This window comes from Ambystoma mexicanum, chromosome 3p, assembly GCF_040938575.1.
Source record: "Ambystoma mexicanum isolate Mex_15411 chromosome 3p, UKY_AmexF1_1, whole genome shotgun sequence".
Classification (NCBI taxonomy): Eukaryota; Metazoa; Chordata; class Amphibia; order Caudata; family Ambystomatidae; genus Ambystoma; species Ambystoma mexicanum.
Window position 1 is genome coordinate 593,645,183 of NC_090925.1, and position 23,196 is coordinate 593,668,378.

Below are 23,196 nucleotides of genomic sequence, written 5' to 3' on the forward strand. Positions count from 1 at the left end.
TAAGGCATGCGTTACTTGTGGTGCGCCATAAATCACGTCAACGAGGCAACCATGCCAAATATGTCTTTCCCAATTGGTATATGGAAGTTCCTCTGCTTGTGCTTTGTAAAATGTCCTCCAGATGAGCCGGCAGGCGAGGCTGCTGAGTCTTTCTTTCTCCTGCGTGCTTCTGGCGCCAGTCCTGGGAATCATGCGGCAGGGGCGGCATGGAAAAGTCATGACTCACCCAAACCCCTCCAAGAGATTGGGGCAGGGACGACTTCACTGCAGGCATCACGCAGGCCGGCTGAATCATGTCGGAGCGCAGTCACACTCTATGTGGCTGGCATCAAAAAGCTGACATGCCGCCTGGCTGCTACAGGAGCACGGCCTCCCACCTAAAAGCACGGTACCTACCGAGAAGAGTCCTTGGCTATCGCCATGCACGTCCATGTGATGCAAAAGTCATTGCTCACAGGGATTGGTTGCAATACCTGCTGTGGTCTCACCGCGCGTGTCGGGATCCTGTGGGTCATTTCAAAATGGTATTTTGGGGCCTCCCTTGCATTCAGCTGGGAAAACCAGTGTGAGGCACATGTCTGGTGCATATATTGTTGTGGAGAGATAATGGAATGCAGGGAGGGGATTCATAGCTGCAAATTATTACACGATGGTGTTGGGCTGGCCTACGGGAAACTCTGGAGATTTCCCGGTGGGCCTCTGCATCAGGGGCCAATTTCATGGGGTGTTCTGCTCCGTACTCTCTCTCCCAATAAGCTCACTCCCTTCCATCTCTCCTCCTCTGCCATATCCCACTGAAACAAATAATTTGTTCTAAAGTTTCTAGTGTGTTATTCCTCACTCTCAACAAATGCTATGTCCATTTTTTGTTATGCTTAATTATATTTTAATCTTTATCAAATGCACTTTCAAATTCACTATTTGGACCAATTTTTCGAAATGTTCTTGAGTGCAGAAGCTCCCAAACCTAACATTCGCTTGTACAGTGTAATATTGAGCCCAGTAGAAAAACATTTTCAGGGTTACATTTGTTTCCCAGTCCATATATGACGACAGGCAGCCACCGGGGAGCTGACACCCTAAACCTCCACTGAAAAGCTATTAAGAGATGTGTCAGCAAGATGCTAATGTAGTTGAAACCAGAGTGCAAAGACAACAAGGTGATAAGAATGTTACTGGATACAGCAAGATGCCGAGAGAGGTGATGGCCTTTTGGCGCAACGAGGGCATCCTGTAACATGCACATTTAACGTACTGAACAAAAGAAGTATATTGCTTTTCGATAAACTGCCAACAAAGGCATAGCTACTTGGAGTCCCTCGAAGCTCAAGCCCCATTTCAACTGAAAAGGATGAAAGGCCTCTGTGCCATCCCTGATGTTGCATGATACACATCAGCAACACAAAACAAACAGTGCTGGAAATGGGCAAAATTTACTGGGGGCACTCCCCTACCCTTTTCGGGCAAGGAGGAGGGGGGGGCGGATTGTCAGTGGGTTGGGCCGGTCTGGGGCCAGATTGGACTGGGGGCAGAGCTAACTATCGAATGATGTGCATGCCCTGAATATAGGATACTGGCTGCTTTGCATTAAATTAAAGAGTATTTTGGAAACTTAAGAATGACCACCAATGTATCAAACATGTCTGTGCAAGTAATTCAAATAGTAATTCCGTCTCGCCATGCAATACACACTTGGTATGGTGCTCATTTCCTCTGTCAGAATAGTCAAAGTGACAGTAAAACGTGTGCAAAGCATTAGACATGTATATATATATATATATATATTGCTTTGGGTGGTTTCATTGTTTGAGGTTGGGCTGTTCAGCAGAGGACGACTTTCAGATACAGCCTGTGGAGTCATATTGCAGCTTAGTTCCACGTATAAAACGACTGTGTCTGTATGGGTACAGCTCAGTTTTGTCTTTTGTGTGAGCATGGGATAGATGTTTTTCACACTCTACCATAATAGTGATACCTAGCCATAAGATGGAAACAGCTTGCAAATGGTGTTCGCACCTGGGAATAGGATGGCAGTGCCTGGCAAATGTATATCCAAGGCCTATACAGGAGCCAACACCATAGTCAATGTCTATTTTCACCGAAATTCAGTGCAAAGAACAGATGCATGCACACATATATTGCTTATTAACCAAGTGGCTGTAGGCAAACATGGTATCTTATTATACACCAGACGCAGGTAAACAATTACCTTTCAGAGGAGTGCTTAGAAATAACCGCATCCATGTGCTGTCCATAGAGCAAAGCATTACATGGGGTGGATAAGGGAGGCGTGATGGATGCAAAGAAAAATGAGGCAATAAAATAAAATACCCGGCACTGTGCTACCCTACCTTACCCCAACCCTCTGTGTGTCATTTAACTTCACGTATCATACGAGCAGAGAAAGGGGAAAGTAGAGAAAATGCTATATTCCTCTGCTGTGAAGTCACATGACTTCCATATTTCACTGTGGTGATGTCATAGAGGGATACAGCATTAGAAACATCTTTATGTGCAAATGTCTTGCTTAGCCATACCTGTTTGTATCTTTAAACAAAATATGCATTTCATGTCAATGCTTCTGTTTGAGGGCATTCATCGTTGCTTCCAAAATTTGCTAGTCTCTCTACATCTTCCTATTGCCTTCAAAAGTCAATCAGTAGCTGAATCTTTCTATATTTTTATTAGAACATAATGTTATTTGGAATCCCAAGATTTATATGATTTAAACATGTAAATGCATACTTTACATTTTCCTTCCAACACATTGTTGGCCTTGGAATCTTTCAACTTTTCCCTGAAACATACAACTCTCTCATCCTGGTTTCTCCCCTGAAATGCAAATGCTCTGTGGTTTCATGTACTGCCTGTCTCCCAAACAGTGAACTCCTAACTATTCCACAGGATTTAGGAAGTCCTCAGTGCAAAGGTACTTCCTGCCAAGTTTCTAGAGGAAGATCTACCAGATTGTTGAGAGATCTCCTGCAGGCTTCGGTTGTTTTACAGAAAGTTCTTCAATATATGAAGCTTTGAGCTGCATGTGGTAAGATATCGCAGATCATTAAGAGACCTCCTAAAAACTTGATGTAGTCTACAGTAAGTTCTGAAGGCTCTGAAGCTGTTTCTAGATGCGTGTGGTCACCTTTCCTGGATCATTGAGAGATCTCACACAGGCTTGAGGTAGTCTTACAGAAAGTTCTGAAGGCTCTGAAGTCGTTTCTAGCTGCATGTGGTAAGATCTCCAAGATCGATGTCCCAGATCATCGAGAGATCTCTCACAGGGTTGAGGTAGTCTTACAGAAAGTCCTGAAGGCTCTGAAACTGTTTCTAGATGTGTGTGGTAAGATCTCCGAGATAGATCTCCCAGATCATGGAGAGATCTCCCACAGGTTTGAGGTCATTTTACAGAAAGTTCTGGAGGCTCTGAAACTGTTTCTAGATGCATGTGGGAAGCTTTCCTAGATCATTGAGAGATCTCGCACAGGCTTAAGGTAGTCTTAGAGAAAGTTCTGAAGGCTCTGAAGCACTTTCTAGCTGCATGTGGTAAGATCTCTGAGATACATCTCCCAGATCATCGAGAGATCTCCCACAGGCTTGAGGTCGTCTTACAGAAAGTTCTGAGGGCTCTGAAGTTGTTTCTAGCTGCATGTGGTAAGATCTCCGAGATAGATCTCCCGGATCATAGAGAGATCTCCCACAGGTTTGAGGTCGTCTTACAGAAAGTTCTGGAGGCTCTAAAGCTGTTTCTAGATGTGTGTGGGCACCTTTCCTAGATCATTGAGAGATCTCGCACAGGCTTGAGGTAGTCTTACAGAAAGTTCTGAAGGCCCTGAAGTGGTTTCTAGATGCATGTGGGCAGCTTTCCTAGATCATCGAGAGATCTCCCTCAGGCTTGAGGTAGTCTTACAGAAAGTTTGGAAAGCTCTGAAGCGGTTTCTAGCTGTATGCGGTAAGATCTCCAAGATAGATCTCCTAGATCATCGAGAGATTTCCCACAGGCTTGAGGTCGTTTTACAGAAAGTTCTGAAGGCTCTGAAGCAGTTTCTAGATGCGTGTGGGCAGCTTAGCTAGATCATTGAGAGATCTCCCACAGGCTTGAGGTAGTCTTACAGAAAGTCCTGAAGGCTCTGAAACTGTTTCTAGATGTGTGTGGTAAGATCTCCGAGATAGATCTCCCAGATCATGAAGAGATCTCCCACAGGTTTGAGGTCATTTTACAGAAAGTTCTGGAGGCTCTGAAACTGTTTCTAGATGCATGTGGGCAGCTTTCCTAGATCATTGAGAGATCTCGCACAGGCTTAAGGTAGTCTTAGAGAAAGTTCTGAAGGCTCTGAAGCACTTTCTAGCTGCATGTGGTAAGATCTCTGAGATACATCTCCCAGATCATCGAGAGATCTCCCACAGGCTTGAGGTCGTCTTACAGAAAGTTCTGAGGGCTCTGAAGTTGTTTCTAGCTGCATGTGGTAAGATCTCCGAGATAGATCTCCCGGATCATAGAGAGATCTCCCACAGGTTTGAGGTCGTCTTACAGAAAGTTCTGGAGGCTCTAAAGCTGTTTCTAGATGTGTGTGGGCACCTTTCCTAGATCATTGAGAGATCTCGCACAGGCTTGAGGTAGTCTTACAGAAAGTTCTGAAGGCCCTGAAGTGGTTTCTAGATGCATGTGGGCAGCTTTCCTAGATCATCGAGAGATCTCCCTCAGGCTTGAGGTAGTCTTACAGAAAGTTTGGAAAGCTCTGAAGCGGTTTCTAGCTGTATGCGGTAAGATCTCCAAGATAGATCTCCCAGATCATCGAGAGATTCCCCACATGCTTGAGGTCGTTTTACAGAAAGTTATGAAGGCTCTGAAGCAGTTTCTAGATGCGTGTGGGCAGCTTAGCTAGATCATTGAGAGATCTCCCACAGGCTTGAGGTAGTCTTACAGAAATTTCTGAATGCTCAGAAGTGGTTTTACTGCATGTATCTAAAACATTGTATATAAAAAATAAGTAAATCAATTGAAAGGTTTAGAGCTGACATTCTGCAGTGCACTGCCCATAAGCTCCACTTATTGCATGCTCATGCAAGGACTGCAAGCATTCTAAAAGTGCATTTCACTGTGTGTAAAGTCAATTGAGGTGCCAAAGTAAAAGGCCAGTAAATTGCACATGTGCAGAAACCCGCAGCTCATCACCAAATAATCCACAAGGGAAACAGACATCCAAGTCAGAGACACGGTTTATTTAATTAAAGTTGTTCAGAAATTGGTCTGGAAACCAGCATAGTATCTCCATCCCAAAGTTGTGGCCCGTGAGCAGAGAAACCGCAGAGCTTGTATTCATTTTTATACAATGAACCCCATTCAGAAAATTAGCGTGATTTGGTTAGTCTGTTACATTAAAAATGGAATTCCTAGCAGCACATTCATGGGACACAGCTTTACATGGCTACCCATGCTTGATGTGTTCACTCCATCCTCATGGCACAGACCCCCTCCTCTGCAGGAGTTTTCCATCCCACCTAATGGTACTAAGCCTGTGTTGCATTAATCCAGGCACGCATTGGCTGCGGATTGGATGATCTCCATTGTGTGGTCTGTCTTTAGGAATGACAGGAACTTTCAGACTTTCAGAGTTGGCAATTGGCCACTGCTGCATTTGGGGGCTGCAGGTTGGCTGGAGTGAACGATTAACCCTTGTTTTTTTACTCATTTACTTTTGGTGTTAGGAGTGGAGCTGAACCCATCGTTGTGGACCCAAGGACGATATCATCTCATCCTCCATTCTACCCAGTAGGAGAAACAAGATGTATTCTTCCTTTATCCAGTAGACTTGTTGTATATGATGTCTGTTATTAACCTAGCTCTCATTTCCTTTTTCAATTTAATTAAGGCTTGAGGATGTCATCCAAATAGATTTCATAATCTGGCATGCAGGAGATTGATATTCTCATGATGGTGCTGAATTTCATTTTTAAGCATGTTAGCTCTGACTCTAATCCCAGACTTTCTAGTTTTCTGGGTGATAGACTTGGGATGCTGATATTGGTTTTCTTGTTGAAATCCCTATGTTACGGCATTGTTCCATAGCAAATGCAGAGTTAAATTAACATCTCAGCATTAACCAAACAGTAAAATGAAGATGCTGATGCAGAATCTCAAAGCTATCACATTCTGATCGACTCCTAAATGGTCATGTCGCCACATCACGACAGGAAGTGGGTTTTGTTGCTACTTCCTACCCATCCAGTAGACCAGGACACAGAGGCGTTGCTAGGGGGGGTTAAGGGGGCTATAGCCCCGTGTCTTTTGGTTGTAGCGCCGGATAGAATCTCAGGAGCTACAACCAAAAGGCTAGCTAGCCCCCAGTCCCGAGAGTTCTGACATTAGCGTAGCCACGGGTGTTTTCCAGACTTAGCAACACCCCTGCCAGGACTGTGCAACCGCCTGAGGTTCTGCAGTAAAAATGAAGCTACCCTCTCCCTACAAGACCTGCAGCAGGCTCTCAGCGGTTCATTTGGCACACTCCCTCATTCCTTACTTAGAGTTTTCATCCTGGGCATCTGCATTCAAGAGATAAATGCAGCAAGGCCGACTCTAGTGGGCGACTTCTAGTTTGGGCCTGTCACGGCCAGGAAAGGCATAGGTCCACAACCTCTGACGAGTACAGAGACATCATTTGTGCATGGTCAAGGTCAGAGAGAGAGAAAGTCTACTACAAACTTGAATTCCATCCAGTAGTTCTTCAATTACAAACGGCTTTACAGCCATAGGATTTTAGGGCTAAAATACTGCATTTTTCAATGTATTATAGGCTAACTAGGTTATGATATAAACTAGAAGTATACAATTCTTTATAAATATACAGAAATGGAACAAAATTAGAAGTTTAAATTAAAACTCGTCATCACAGATATTCAATATATGTTTCTATTATGAAAATCAATGAAAGAAATTGAAATTGAAGCAACTTCAAGGAAATTAATGAAAATGAACTTGTGGATTAAATTATGGATCTAACTATGAAACAAAATACTATAAAATATCAGTAATCACCATATGACCAATGACTTCGAGAATCGAATTGTTTGAAAAGATTAGATGTGTATTGATGAATCTGTTTTTCTTAATTGTGCCTGAGTCTGCTCCATTTCTTTGATTTATTTTCACAATTACACATTAAATGATAAGTGCATTATTGCAGGAAGTAGGTTTGATTGGTACGTGTTATGCCTTGTATTGCTTTTTTATAACTTGAAACACTCATTTGTGTCATTCGCTTCATCCCTCGTTCCCCGTCTTTTCAACCTTAAATTCCATATGTATTAATGTAATTTCACTGTGCACTTAGAGAAACAAGTAGATTTATTCCAGAACATGGGTAAATCCATCTGTCACCACCCCACTCCTGCCTCCAAAGGTTTGGCCTACCACTCCCATTACCCACAGCCATCATGTCAGTGGTGAGGAATCATGGGAATTGTAGGCCAAAACATCTAGCAGGGCGCAGTCTCTCAGGTGGCCACGACTCCTGCATCCCCATAGCCTAGTTGTATCCTTACTGAAATGAGGTAAATTGTTTGCCCTAAAGATATTTAGATCCTTACTTTCAAGGTAACTAATTTCAAGGGAAATTAACAAGGAATTGGAATTACTTGTGGATCACACGGGAGTGCCCTTGAGAGGAGGGTTGAGGCGGGGGGAGTCAAATTCGATTAGTAATAGTTATGATAACATATTTAAATGCTCGGATGCCTTTTTCAAGGCAGAATACGAGACCACGTGACCTGAGACTGGACCAGAGACGTGCGTGATGCAGCCTCGTATCATCACTCTGATCGCTGGCAATATTCCTATTTGTAATAATTCCATTGTGTCTTCTTTCTTTTAATCCCTTGTTTCAAAATGGAAGAAGGGGCGGCCTCTGCCTATTCACCAATTGAATAAAAAGCACGAGTTAGCACATCATAAGCTGTGTTTCCTTATGCAAGGCATATTCGTGGCACATTTCGTTTTGCAAATGAGTCTATTGCAATGCGAGATGTGTTGCGAGACCAGTTACGGCCTTTATTAGGAATCGCAAAGTATTCAGACTGAGGCTGGCTGCTCATCAGCAGATACATGATCATTCCCACAAATGCATGTGGTGTCTGCAATTCTAATTGAGGGCTTCTTAAAGCAGAGCTCCAGGCAGGGACCAAAAATAAACTGCCTGCAGGCAGCCACATTAATAATGCATGCAGGCCATGAGTGCTGCGGAGAGGAGCGAGAGATGAGTCTTTCCTCTTCTTGGCTCCTTTTGTCTAGTGCCAGGCCCTTCCATACTCACATCAGATTGCCCTAGCCCGGACCGCCAGGGTGGGGCGCAGTTTTACCTCTTCCAGTTATACCGTCAGGGTGGTGCTGTAATAAGGCTGTTCTAGATGGCGGCTTCGCGCCCCAGTAGAAAGCAATATCAGGCATGTCCTAAAACATCAAATGTGGCCCCATAATGAGATGGGACTTTGCCTCTGGGAGTATACATGCTTATACCAGTTCTTCCTGTACTTGTGAGAGTTATCAAGGTCAGTACGTTATAGGGGATGGTACAATTCCGGTGACTAAAAAATGTCACCCAGTACTAGAACTGCGCCTTTGCATTCCCGACCCCCCCTATTACTGCCACTAGGGGGAGCAAGGGTTGCAGGGGTGTCCCCCGCTTCCATTGGATGGAAGTGGGGGACAATTAAAAAAAGAACAGTGAAAAAGGAAAACGGACTATGTGGCGCCCGTTTTGACACACGTTAGTGGGTGAGAACTGACGCCGCAGGGATACGGGATGGACGGCGGCAAGATAAGTGGGAAGGTGATCACTGTGCGGCGCCATAATGGGAGTCGGCAAAATGAAAGTCGACATTTTGGGCAGTGGCGTAATCACATAGATGCCTTTATAGTGGCCCAGGTTAGCTCTAATGCCGTGACAACAGCTAGCAAAAAGACAGCCAATGAGCAAGGGGCACGCAAAGAAGTGCCACAATGGGGTCCATGTCATTTAGTAAACTAACAAAATGGCTGTCTTTGGGTCGCTTCCCAGAAGCCCGACACACTAAAGGCCACGTCACATTACGTGCCCCACAGTGCATTGGGCTTCTGGTGAAGCAGCCTGGAGAGTGGCGGAGGAGGCAGCCATGGGCTGGCACGAGTCAGTGGTGGGGGTGGGCACCCAGTGATTTTACCGAATAATTTACAGAGAATGCTGTTTTACTGAAAACAAGAACAACGGACAAAATACCGAACTTTGGTAAACATATATGTGGGGAGTGGGTAAAGGGGGGAAACGGGTGGGGATGGAGTTGGCTTAGGCTTATAGAAAACGGGGATTTGAGGGGCCCCCAAAAAAGAGTATTTTTTCGTTGATTTGGATCTGGTAAAAAAGCATTCTCTGTAATGGAATTTGCCAAAATAACATATGGGGCAACAAGGTCACGCAGTTGCATACAGAATGTGGGGGAACCCTCAAAATTGGCCATGGAGAGGGGGCAGCCTTAAGACCGACCTTTTGCAGAGGTCAGCCTTCATGGATGCCTTCCGCAAGGTCGGTATTTTCTTTTCGGGACAACAAACCCCAAACCAAATTAAAAAGCTGCCCTTTGCAGGAGTTGCAGTGGGCCTCACTGGCAGTTCTGCACAGCAAAGTTTATGTGAAGTAGGATAGGGAAAGCATTGCGGTGCAAGTAAGGGAATTTTTACCAAAATATTGAGGGAGAGGATAATATAACTTGACTAACTCCTGTCCTTGACTGTTTGGGAAAGTACTGGTCCTATGGCTCTCTACACACAGGAAGAGCGAGTAGAGGGGCCGACCTACGTGCCAGTATCCCTGCTTTGTCCCTTTACAAAGTCTGGCCTTTATGGCTATCCTTGGCCTCTCCTTGTCATCTTACTTACATCTGTCTGTCTGATGAGACACATTTACTGAACCATGCGATACACCTGTGCTTGCATGTCCATCTGTCCTCACCACCTGATCTGTGGCCTGCAGGAAATGCATAGGGTGAGGAATGTAAAAAAGCTATGCCAGGGTGCCCACACATCCTGGTTTTGCCAGAATTGCGCCCTCTGTTTCCTTGTCGCGAGAGTTGTCTTAATTTAAGAGCGCCGTGGCGGTTTTGCAGAACCCCAGCGGCGGTGGGAGTGCCAACTATTAATGTTCACATTCCCTGGCAGATGGAGCCATTGTGTTTGGGTGGTCCGTTTGTCAGAGGTTTCTTGAGTAAGAGTGTAGATCTCTGACCACCTTTCTTGGAGTTCACTCCTTTGGGAGGGTTACCCAAGATGACGAATTTGTGGGAGGATGGCATCTACTAGAAGCAAAGACTACTAGCCCACAGCAATGTTCTCTTTGCTTAATTCAATCTCCGCCCCACAGATTTCTCTTTGGCCATCCATTCTGCTCTGAAGAATGCATTTTCTGTTACTTGTAAACTCTTTTTTAATATCACCATTTTAGAGCTTATATTGTGTACAGCTAATTTGCATTTGCTTCTTTTTGATTAACTGTTTTATGTATTTGTAAACTTTTTTATGTTATGCTTTTATGGGTTTTCTCCTGAAATAAAGTTTGTTGATTGATTAATTATTTACTATTTCACAGATGAGGAATTAAAGGGACGTGTACTGTATCCACTAAAACGAGCATTCCTGAAGGTAATATTTTATTTGGGTTCCATTGCATTGTCCCCACTACTTATCTTTATATCATGCCTGCTTGAAATGCCCTTCTATTCTCAAAATCATGCAGAGTGTTTGGTGGCAGGCCAAGTAATCTTCAAATAAAGTTGGGGAATGGACAGGTAATTACGAGCACAGCATGACGCCTCATTATGAGTTTGCCGGTCCAGATACAACGGTACCGGTAAGCTTATCGGTACCGTTGTATCCGGACCAGCAAACTCTGAGTTGTGCTCGCAGGTGCCTTTCATTCCGCCAGGTCTGACCTGGCGGAATGAAAGGCACCCGCAAGCACAGCATTTCGGATGCACAGTCATCGTCGATAACGGTGCCTTTGCACCCGGCTTCCCCATTCCCATTGAGCCCTATGGGGCTCAAATGGGAATGGGGAAGAATTTTTTCCGGTGCCCAGGAATGGGCAAATACCGTGTCCGCCAAGGCTGTAATGATATAATGAAAGCATGCAACTACGGCGGTAAGATTAAACGGTAATACTAAGCAACAACATATTTCCTGTTTGCATAAACGTTAAGTCCCGTTTAAACAAAGAAAAGAAAGTTCTTCAACTTCATATCCCTGCTTTGCAAGTTGACGAAATAGTAATGCAACAGATACATGGTTTGAACATGTTATATTATGTTAAAGGTACTTGTATAGCGCACCGTCACCAACGGAATTGGTCCCCAGGCGCTCTGGTGGATCTGTAAACGAGAAGGTGGGATGGGTTAGTAAGGTGAAGAGGAAGTAGGATAGTGAGAGGAATGGTGTACTGTTGACAGCTTCAACTCGGTATACACTGGGTGCTAAGCTTTGGCGCGAGTATTGGGTCGGTGTCAGTCTGCGTGTGCTGTTGACGCGGCTTATGTGTTGTTGCGGTGTGTTGAAGTGCGTGCAGCTTGTTGTGCGAGAAATGGTTGTGTGAGTTTTTTGAGTGAGATAAGTATGCAGAGAGTTTGAGCTTATATTGGTTAGTGGGTTATATGACATTTAACATGCTAACATTCACAGTTCTGTCTAAGTGTAGCACTTGCTGACCTACGTTCTTCCGTCTAAGTGTGGCCCTCGCCAACCTTCACAATCCCATCTAGAAGCGGCGCAGGCTAACATGCACAATTCTAAGTGTGGGACACGCTAGCATTCTCAGTTCCTTTAAGTGTTGCGCTTGGTTGCTTCATACTCCTACGTCCCGCCCCTTTCCTCCATACCTCCGTGACACCCCGTCCGCAGGACGGGACCGGAGCACCCCTGCAAAAAAGCACCAAACTGAAATATCTGTCCTTCCTCTCCCCCCACTAATGTTAATTCTGTCTTGAACAGCACTGCTTCCATCCCAGCTTAGACTTAGAATGCATGGCTATAGCACATACCTAATTTGAAGCAATCCAGTTTAGGCTTCGCTCTATACATTTATTGGAGAAACACTGAGGAGTACTTTAATGCATCAACACGGGTTACTGCTTTCAGTGGTGGAAGTGGGCGAAGTGATCCTCTACTTTTTTGAATTAAGATTTACTGTTCCTATACTTTCATTTTAAAAATGAACCGTTCTGTAATGGCTTCATTTTAAAATGTAAGTGTAGGAAGAAGTTGAAACTTGCACTTCACTGCACTGCACTGAGCGTTCCCTTAAACGGCAGGTGTGTTTGTTTTGGGGTTTGAATTGCGCATGGGAGGGGTGCAGTGATAGGGTTTGTGGGGAGCTGCGACAGACCAGCAGGGAACATAGTTCCACTTCTTCTTTTAGTACACTTCGACCACTGACTCCTTTATTTAGACAAATAGTGTAAAGAAGCCTATGTTGTCGGGACAAAAATAATCACTTCACTTTTCTTTCATCACAAAGAACGCAAGATCTTTTTGTGGTTTCTTTATATGGACAGAGTCCGGAATATCACACGGTTGCATTACCAGCTTGTGTCTTATTTCCCCTCCTTTATATGTATAAATAACAGTCGTAGAAGTGTGTAAAAAAAAAAGCTGTGGAACAGTGACTCCAGCGGGGGACAGTGTAGCTGGGAGGGAGCATGGTGCAACACATGTTTCAAGGGGTTGTGGATGGACCAGGTTGACAGTCAAGAGGGTGGAACAGGCAAAAGCAGAAGGCAGTCCTCTGTGTTGTTTTTCATTAATTTCTCTTTATTGGTCAGTCAGGAGGTACATTTATATATGGTCTGGTAAAATCAATTGCCTGTAGTCGCTGATCTAATTATGCTGGAACCCACACTGAACACCTACCTAAAAAGCAGCTGCTTTAACAGGGGCCTGCCACTAGACAAATGTGTGCTGTCATGAATACAATTTGCTAATTTATTACAAAGCATGGATCCCAAGACTGAACATATTTATCTCCTCTTGTCTGTCAGAGTCTGATGGATGGGTTGTCTAAGTAGCTAGTAACTAAGGCAACCTACTACAAATGCACACTTGGCCAGTGGTAAATACCATATAGCCACCAAATGTAAAAATGCATCCTGTGGAAATGGCTTGGACCTTTATAAACTGTAACATCTAAGCATTTAACCAAATATAGCAACTTGGCTAGTTTTCCAAAAATCAGGGGAGATGGGGTGTGCAGGGAGAGAATGTGTATGAGTTAGGAGAGCTTGTATGGACGTTTTAATGTTATTTAAATGACACCGAATAAGAGAAAGACTGAATTGATATACAAATATTAATTGGGTCATAATTGTATATACAATTGTTCCATGTAAAACACTTTGGATAACAGCACTATATAAATAACAAGTTATTATGTATGGTGTTAGTAATGATTTTCTATACTCTGTCCTGGTTGACAGATGTATAGAAGACCAACCTATATTGTGACAGGAACAACTCTGGGAAGCTGTAGCCAAACAAGGATAGGTGGCAGTGACAGGAGGTCTAGGCTAAATTCTTCGGAGGCGGTGAACTTTTAAAGGGTCCACAATGAGGTCACACAATGGGAATCACAGATTACACATAGACAGGATGTATAAAAATATAGTTATTTAATTATGGCCAAAACACACCATAGAAAAATCACGACAAGCAGGTAGAAATATCACACAACACTATCACACTAAATACAAATATACATTTGCGTGGTTATAAGGCATAATACAAATCAGATACTCCTGCAAAGGAAAGGCTAGACAATTATTATGCACAAAAAGGTCTACAGAGATGATCCCTAGCTAAAATTGTCCAGCTCTAAATTGCCTAGGGCCTTATGCCCATTATTTCAGGATGCAGTTCCACAGAACTAAGGATGCAGGAAAAAATGCAGGTAGCGTCTCTGAGGTCCAGTGAAGGGTTCTTAGGGTTAGGGTTAAAGTTAGACTCATACCCAGAATTAGCCCCAACAGTCAGATGTCTTGCATAGGCAAGTTATGGCAAAGCCAAAATTGTTAGAATTAAGTTTTATGTTATGTTATGTTATGTTATGTTATGTTATGTTACTTGGCATTTATATAGTGCCTTATGTATCATTGGTATGACCTAAAAGCACTGGTAGGTTGAACGCCCTCGGGAACCGCAGTTTAAGTCAGTAGAGAGAGAGAGTGTCGTATGGTGCATGGGCGCACTGGATATGTGTGCAGCTGGTGTGGTTGTTGCATGATAGCCGCTTCTTAGTGGTAGGTGTGGTGCTGAGAAAATCAGTTGGATGTGTTTGGTCTGGAGGGGGGACACCCAGACTGAGTTCTGGCTGCGTTAGGCCTGAGGAGACGCCTAAGCTAGCCGGTATGTGCTCAGCTAGCTGTGTTTTATTGGGATGAGGAGGTGTTTGTGGGTAATGTTAGTATGAGAACAGCTAGGTCGAATGTGTCATAGCATAGCTGTGTTCTAGTTGAATGATGGTGTATAGGAGAGAGTAAGCGTAGTAGTGTGATATGGTGGTTATCAGTAAAGCGCCTGTGACTAAGCACGAGAACAGGACAGGGGGCGTACAAAGCGGCATACGTATATAAAGCAACAGTATGGATAGGGTAGACATGTGATACAGATAACATGGGGATACAGGTGCATAGCATATACATAGCATAAATAGGATATACAGAGATATACAGAGATATATCCACTCCATCCACTAAGCTTTAGCACAGTGATGATATCAGGCACACTTCCTAAATTCAAGTATACTACAGTGATGCTATTAGGCTCACTTTCCAGATTCAACTATACCACAGTGACGCTATTAGGCACACTTTCCAAGTTCAAACTTTAGCACAGTGATGCTAATTAAGCACACTTTCTAAATTCAACTATACTACAGTTACGCTATTAGGCACACTTTCTAAGTTCAAACTTTGGCACAGTGACGATATTAGGCACACTTTCTAGATTCAACTATACCACAGTGACGCTACTAGGGACACTTTCTAGCTTCAACTATACCACAGTGACGCTATTAGGCACATTTTCTAAATTGATTTATACCACAGTGACGCTATTAGGCACACTTGTAGATTCAGTTTTAGCACAGTGATGATATTAGGCACACTTTCCAAGCTCAAACCTTTGGCAGAGTGACGCTATTAGGCACACTTTCTAGCTTCAACTATACCACAGTGACACTATTAGGCACACTTTCTAAATTCCACTATTCCACAGTGATACTATTAGGCACACTTTTTTAAGTTCAAACTTTGGCACAATGACGCTATTAGGCACACTTTGTAAGTTCAAACTTTGGCATAGTGACGCTATTGGGCACACTTGTAGATTCAGTTTTAGCACAGTGACGCTATTAGGCACACATTCTAAATTCAACTATACCACAGTGACGCTATTAGGCACACTTTATTATTTTTTTTTTCAACATTCTCATATTAGGCACACTTTCTAAGTTCAACTATACTACAGTGACGCTATTAGGCACTTTCTAGTTTCAACTTTAGCACAGTGACGCTAGTTATGCACACTTTCTAGAATAAACTTTAGCAGTGATGATATTGGGCACACTTTCTAAGTTCAAACTTTGACACAGTGATGATATTAGGCACACTTTCTAAGTTCAAACTTTGGCACAGTGATGATATTAGGCACATTTTCTAGATTCGGCTTCAGCACAGTGATGATATTAGGCACACTTTCTAAATTCAACTATACTACAGTGATGTTATTAGGCACACTTTCTAGATTCAACTATACCACTATGACACTATTAGGCATATTTTCTAGATTCAACTATAGTACAGTATCGCTATTAGGCACACTTTCTAGATTCAACTTTAGCAAAGTGACGCTATTGGGCACACTCAATTATGTTGGCCGTACTTTCTAAAATCAAATTGTAACACATACTAGATGTAGGAATCAACACAATGAGGATATTAGGGTACACTCAATGATACCTGGGCACACAATCTAGATGAGAATCTCGACACAGAGAAACAGTTTGGCACAATATTTAGATGTGAAGCTCACCACAGTGACACAATTTGGACACACTCGCTGATCTTGGGTGTACTTTCTAAGTTCAACTTTAACACAGTGATGCATTTTGGCACACTTTCTAAGTTCAAACTTTAACACTGTGACGCTATTAGGCACGCTTTCTAAGTTCAAACTTTAACACAACCCATTGACTTATAATGGGAGTATAGTGGTAGGTTAGAAACTCAGTAACTTATCCCCTAACTCCGAATCTTACCCAAGCTTGGCAGAACAAAGGAAGGGTGTCCGATGTTGCTTTTCCCACCAAAATCTGCAGTCTTTGATTCCCAGGGGTTGCAGGTTGGAGCTGAACTCCGGTTGGTGTCTTTTGCTGGTGCAAGGACTCTTAGTCGAAGAATGCAGAAATACTCGATGCAGCACCCCTCACTCAGGTCAGGAAAGTAGATTTTGGACAGTGCACACGGCGCACTGCAATGCAAACGGATTCAGTAGCTGCGGTCGGACTTTCCCTTCTATCGCAGGCCCTCTTTCTGCTAGGACACCGATATTTTGCAGGAGGTAGTCTTGTAGGGCCAGCCAAAGATTCACTAACTTCCAGGTCGAAAATTGGTACACTGACGCTGCTAGCATGATAGCCCAAAAACAAAGATGGTCAGCCACAGGATGGTTCCAGGGCACTTCTGAAGGCTTCTTTTGGCAGGGAATTGATGGTTGCTCCACTCCAATGGTCATAGCTCCTTTGCAAGACTACTAAAGATCAAGATCAAGACAGGGCTCCTCCAGAACAGCAGCAGAAGTTGATTGCCCGGCCTCCTTCAGTCGGGTCTCAGGTCTCTTCAAGGATCTCACAGCTGGATAGAATACTTGGCTCCTTCAGGTTTGTGCGGAATCTCTGAAGAATGGGTGCAGGGGTCCTCTTCTTATCCTAAAAGCCAGGTAAGAGCTGAAAACTCCCACTAGCCAATAGGACTAGCCCACACACACACACACCCCAGCAGTGGTCCAATCAGGACCACTGGCAGGAACATTTGTGCATACCACTCAGACACTGAAACCAGTATGTGGATTGGAGTCAGACTAACCCAGCCCTTATCCTGCCAGCAAACACACACAGCCCTCCAGTAGCCCACCAAAGGTTTCTGATTTCCCAGGCACTGGAAGTCGTTATAAGGATCTGAGACAAGGAAGAAGGCTAAAGAACAAGATGGCAAAAGAACAGGCAAAAAATCTCGTGGCACGGCCATGTTTGACCAGTAGCCACAGTTAGTAGCCAAATGCGGTATACGCGATAAAGCTAAAACGAAATTCCCCAAAAAGTGGGGAAAAGTCACTGCTGCCACCAGTCTATCCTTTTAGCACACCTAGAGTAATCACAAATCCTCTGAGTGTTAGTCTAGGGCAAAACAAAAATGCACCCCATTGTACTGCAGTGTAAGCTGCTGTGCACAATGACAAAAAGTTACAAGTGATACAAAAGTAATAAAAAGTAGTAAAATAGTAACTCGACTAAGGGAAACAATGTTTCCCAGTACTGATAGCCTGAAGGACTGATCAGTTTCCTCATAACATATGAGCAAAGGCCAGTGCAGTGAAGCTTAAGGCTTCCCTATACTGCAAAAAGTACAGGTCAGATTCACAAAAAAAAGCAAAATGTTTTGGGGTTCCTTAAAGATGGAAGGAAAGGTGCAGCAAAGAGAATGTTTGCTCACATATGGTGGCCAAAATTCTTCTCATCAGTGCACAACACGTATTCCTAAACCTATGGTAGACATTTAATACTTTCTATGTCCCCACTCTATTGTGATACATGTAAGGGATATTTCTGTTAATACTAAGCTATCATCATATAGCTTGTAGTCAGACTATGTGTGCATTCTGCTTGATTCTCGCGGGTACTAATAGTTAGTATAAGATGGTGAGTCTAGATGCTAGTCATAAAGGGCCCGTGATTAGAGGTTATCCGATGCTGTGCGCAGTTGCACCTGGAGTGTATCAAGTGCTAGGTGGGATTACCACAATAACTGATTTCAGGCCCAAATAACCTGACAAACTCAAAGAATATGACAAAGTACTACTTTATTATCAATTCAATAAAGTAGGGAACTCTGGTAAGCATAACAAATCGCAGCTCACACACTCTCAGAATATTTCAGTTAAAAGCTTTTATACCTTGATATACGTCACCTATGACGTCCTCCTACGTGGCAAATAGTAAATACCTATCTGGCGGAGAGACAGGTTAAAGGAACATATATACCTATAGTTTATTTAGGTGTTAGTAACATCATTGGCTGTCCCTTATCAATAAAGCTGTATGTGTTTTTTTATATGCTGCCAGTCATCTTTTTAGAATGACAATATAAGGTCGGATGGTGTTCTTCCAATATGACAGAGGTGTGGGGGTGGGCTCCATGAGTTATGTGTACATCTGCTTCTCTAAAGGTGGATGGGTTTGGTCCCTTGAAATATAAGGTGATCCTCTTGCGAAATATTAGTCACCTAATGGTTGCCCCCAAAGGTTCTTTTCAAGTGTTCTCTGGACTCTGGTGATAATATTGGTTTGGTGCCTAGTTTCTTGTCAAGGTCATTTCATCTGGACGACCCAGTCCTTTGAGTAGCCACAAACCTAAATTTCAATGTAATGTGCATGGGGTTCAGTGGTAAGTTTGAAGTTTTTATAAAACGCACGTTGGCCATAGGCCTTTGGTGCATCAGCATTATGAACACAATACATAAAATCATAAAACAAAGCACAGCATTAAAAAATTGGATCCTAAACACATTTTTCATCTATGTCTGTGGATACAATAGTCATTGGGCCACATTACGAGTTTGGAGGTAGCCATGCCCTTAATAAGGGCATGGCTACCTCCAAACTCGGGTGCGAGTCCCGCAAAAGGGGACTTACTAGGCCATACCGACCTTGGAGGGCCTGGTAAATCCCTTTTGCGGGACCCGGTACATCCCCATTCCCATTTGAGCCCCCATAGGGCTCAGTGGGAATGGGGAGGATGCTAACAACGGGCCCGTTAATGACGGGCCTGTTGTTAGTATCCTGGTCTGCTAGCGGGTCCCACTAAGAACGCCTGGTCTGACCAGACGTCCTCAGCCGGAGCCGCTGCAGACCTCGAAATATGGCGGCCCAGAATGAACTGTGCCGGTCCCTTACCGGCACCGTTCATTCCGCAGCCGCCAGCCTCGTAATGAGGCCCATTGTTTCTCTTACAGTTTTTACTGTAATCTGGAAATTAAGGTTTTGATAAATTGGTTGGGCTTCCAAACTTAGACATTAAGGGCCTGATGCACAGAAACATTTCATAATGGCGCAATACCATAGGAAACCGCTCTGTGAATTAGGCCCTGAGGATTACATTAGTCTAATGTGTCATGATCCTTGATGAATGGGACTATCCTATGCACGGCTTGGCTTTGTCAGCTACATTTAGACCAACACGATTTTCAGGTTGGGGTCAGGTGACACATTTGTCATGCAAGCTGTGATATTAATATATGCTATCATACTTCGAAAATACACACAATCTTCTACTGTTGGGCGTCAAGTTTCCCAGCATTTATAGTGTCACGTTTTTGGTTACTATGATGCCTAGACATTTAAACAATCCCTAAAATTGTTGCCTTTGAGCCAATACTGTTAAAATGTGAATTACAATTCAAATTGCTGCCCAAATTTTTCCGAACTATTGTTAGCTGAGAATTCCCACCCCTGCAAAATACCTTACAAGTGTTGGGTTATTCATTTTACAACTATTGTAGGGTACACATACCAGGTCTCTTGTTATAAAATCGTGCCAAGAGTTATATGATGTAATATCCAGTGGTGTCATAAAGAGTAAGCGTGATATCACTTATGCTACCACTATACAGTTGGTGATATGTCAATGTCAAAGCTGTTTCAGGTGTTTCGTATAGCAGGCAGCTGTCGTTGCTATGTTGATGACATCAGTGTTAATGATGGTGTGCGGCTTGTAAAGCCAATTACATACCGTTGTATAGTTACTTATTCATTGCAATGAATCATGGGTGAATGTATGGACGCGTGAATTGGAATGATCATAGCATGTCCATTCGTTGCTAGTTCCAGTGTCCTATGCTCATAGTGCCTTGATTGTCCTATGCGCCGTGCTCATAACGGATGGCCTTCATTTCAGAGCCAGTACTATGTCTGCCCCATAAGTGGAGTGGAAAAAGCTGACCCCGCCCTTTGGCTTAACAAACAATGAAGACGCGTAGCCACCACATTTCCTGAGAGGACAGTTGTATTGAATTTATAAAAGAAACACTACACATGGGAAGCATTGAGTAACAATTATGCTGGAATCAATCTATTGTTGATGGCGCGTATGACAGGCGGCACAATCCGGAACCTGCTTTTTTGCAATAAATCTTCACAGATCCCTGTCATTAAAAGACATATCGTCAATAGTTCATAAGATATTGCTGGTTTACAAATTGCCCGCTCCAGAAGAGGGTCCTATAAATTTGCTCTGCTTCGCCCCTTTAAGGGGATTGAATACTTGGAATACATTTACGACTCCGGGCAAGCCGGGCAAGCCCGCCATGCACACCAAGCGCAGACGCAGTATATATCGCTCATATAGATGTTTGGAAACCTGAACAACTAGCTAACTGGGTTTAAAATGTAGTCTTTTTAAAAAAAAAACATATACAACTTTTGTATATTCAGTTCACCTGAGTTCAGACATTTTATATGATATATGATATGATATGGCATTTATGACGCGCCTATACAATGAAATTATAGCATACGTCGAATTGATATTGTAATCCTTTGGAAGCTTTCACACACCACCCAGGATTTCCATTTAATGCATTCAAATATACAAGACAATTACAACAAACATACTAATAAACTGTAATTGTCCCCTAATGCATCTTTAAAAAGGAACATAGATTCTGTACTTAAGCTCAGACCCCCCAAATGCACCAGGTGAATTCATAAGGAGCGGAAAAAAGCAACACAAAAGAAAATGTGAACTCCTACGGATGGAAATTGAAAGGGCGATGTGAAACTCTCTGTAACTCTCTGTACAGGGATGCGGGGAGTTAAGCGCTCGTGCCTGGTATCAGTAGGCACAAGAACAAACCCTGGCCATGAGCCACCCAGCCCATCATTCTAGCTATTGTTACGAATTGAGAAACACTAAAATTAGTCATTAGAACGCATATTAGCACAGCCCGTAGAACCTGTAGGAATATGCAAAAATGTGATATTATTATTTGTGAAGAACTAAAATTGAGTGTCACAATCGCTACTGTAGGGGCAGAAAAATATAAAGCGAATGGGAGATGTAACACTATAGCAGCAAAAAAACTGGAAATGAATGAGAAATGTGATAGTCTGTGTGCAAGGTCAATGGGAGATGCGAAATTCTGTGCAGAAAAACAGGAAGTGGGGGGGAGATGCAATGCTGTAAGAGCAGGAAATCAGATTGTGAAGTTGGGATTCGAGTCTTTACAAACATAAAAGCAGGATTACAATGTGGCACGTTTTACTCTGTGGCCCGAAAAACAGGGCCTTAATGTGAAGGGCAATACCCCGCCCTGCCACTAAATTGCTCCACCCACCTCCTAGTTGATCAGTCATCCTTAGGCATCCTCAGCAAAGGACAGTCAAAAACAAGGTCCTCACCTGTTTGTGCCTATTCGGGCTTGATAGGGCTAAGAGCCAGACCACCTATCCTGCATTTCAGCTACATACTAATCGCTACTACTTCTACTCACCAAAAGATATCACCATGTGTGTCCTCCCACCATAGTCCATGCCCACTCTCACTAGGGTTCAAATGGTCAAGCGCCCTGGGCAGCCCCAGCAAGCTACCCTAGCAAACCTCATCCATATCGCCTTTGCCCACATACAACACCTATCGACCACAAACACATGCCCTCTCATGTTGATCAATGCTCGCTCAGCAGTCGCTCACGCTGCAGACATTGCTGACCTCAACAACCTTGATGCCCTGAAACATGGTTTAACCCATCCTCCCCAAATGTTTTCAACATCCTTTTACCTTAAGGATACTGTATCCAACATGCCAACTGGCCAGGAAGGGTAGGCAGAAGAGTTGAAATCATCCACAGGAGTGATTGGCTATGCTTCGTCATCCCCTCTCCCAGTACCAGCTGGTTTGAATCATTTGCCTGCCGGTTCTCTCTATCACACAAGAACCCATCACCTTCCACCTATAGACCACCTCACAGGAGTGACTCTTTCATTGCCAACATCAACAACTTACTCTCCTATGCCAAATTAGCACATCCTAATGATGTCTTTATCAGAGATTTTAACGTTACCAAGTCACAGGCTGACAACCAGGCTCCGACTTGCCTATAGGTAAAAATAGGATAAGAGGCCCATAGCTGTACCAAAAACACAAATATTCTGGTGTGGACCAGTTTTTTGGGTCAAAGTTGGTCACCTTGTTGACCATTGTGGGCCAAGTTTGATGAGTTAATTCAATATGCGGCTAGTAGTTTTGACCAGTTTTGCTGGATACATATTCTTTAAAATGTACAATTTGCATCACATTTTATCAAAAAGCTCCCCTTGGCTACTATTCAAACAGTGTCACAAAAGGAATGAATAGGCATTTTCAATGGTGGGTCACTTTTTCATTGGTGCCCACAACAATTTTATGGCCCAACCTGACCCTGCTGACAACCACACTCGAAGCACGCTTTTCCCATTGACCGGTTCCATCGGCCTTAAGCGAATTGTGCTCTCCCCCGTGCAAAATACAGGCAATACCCTAGACTTAGTCTTCACATCATCCCCTCACATCACCTGTGCAGACCGTATCCCACTCAATGGGTCTGACCACTCTGTCATCCTATTTTCAGTCACCCATTCAACTATGGCCCACAAAGGTCAGGCTAAATGGCCCCTCACTCAACGTCACTCATTCAGAACCTTCCTGGTCAATAAGCTAGAAACAAACTTTGCAGACTTCCACACCACAGGGAAAGCCTAGCGCCTCCTGAAATTATTGAAAAGCTCCGCTATGAAACTGGTGGACACTCATGCCCCCCTAAAGAGCAGCCAGTCTAAGATCAAACCATCTGCCCCATGGTACACACCCATGGTAGGCTGC

General features: G+C 43.5%; 1 protein-coding gene across 1 annotated transcript in view; it reads right to left on the bottom strand.

The window, feature by feature from the left end:
* RIMS4 (regulating synaptic membrane exocytosis 4) overlaps positions 1-23,196 on the bottom strand; it is an 867,656-nt gene that overhangs the window by 561,599 nt on the left and 282,861 nt on the right. The window lies entirely within an intron of this gene.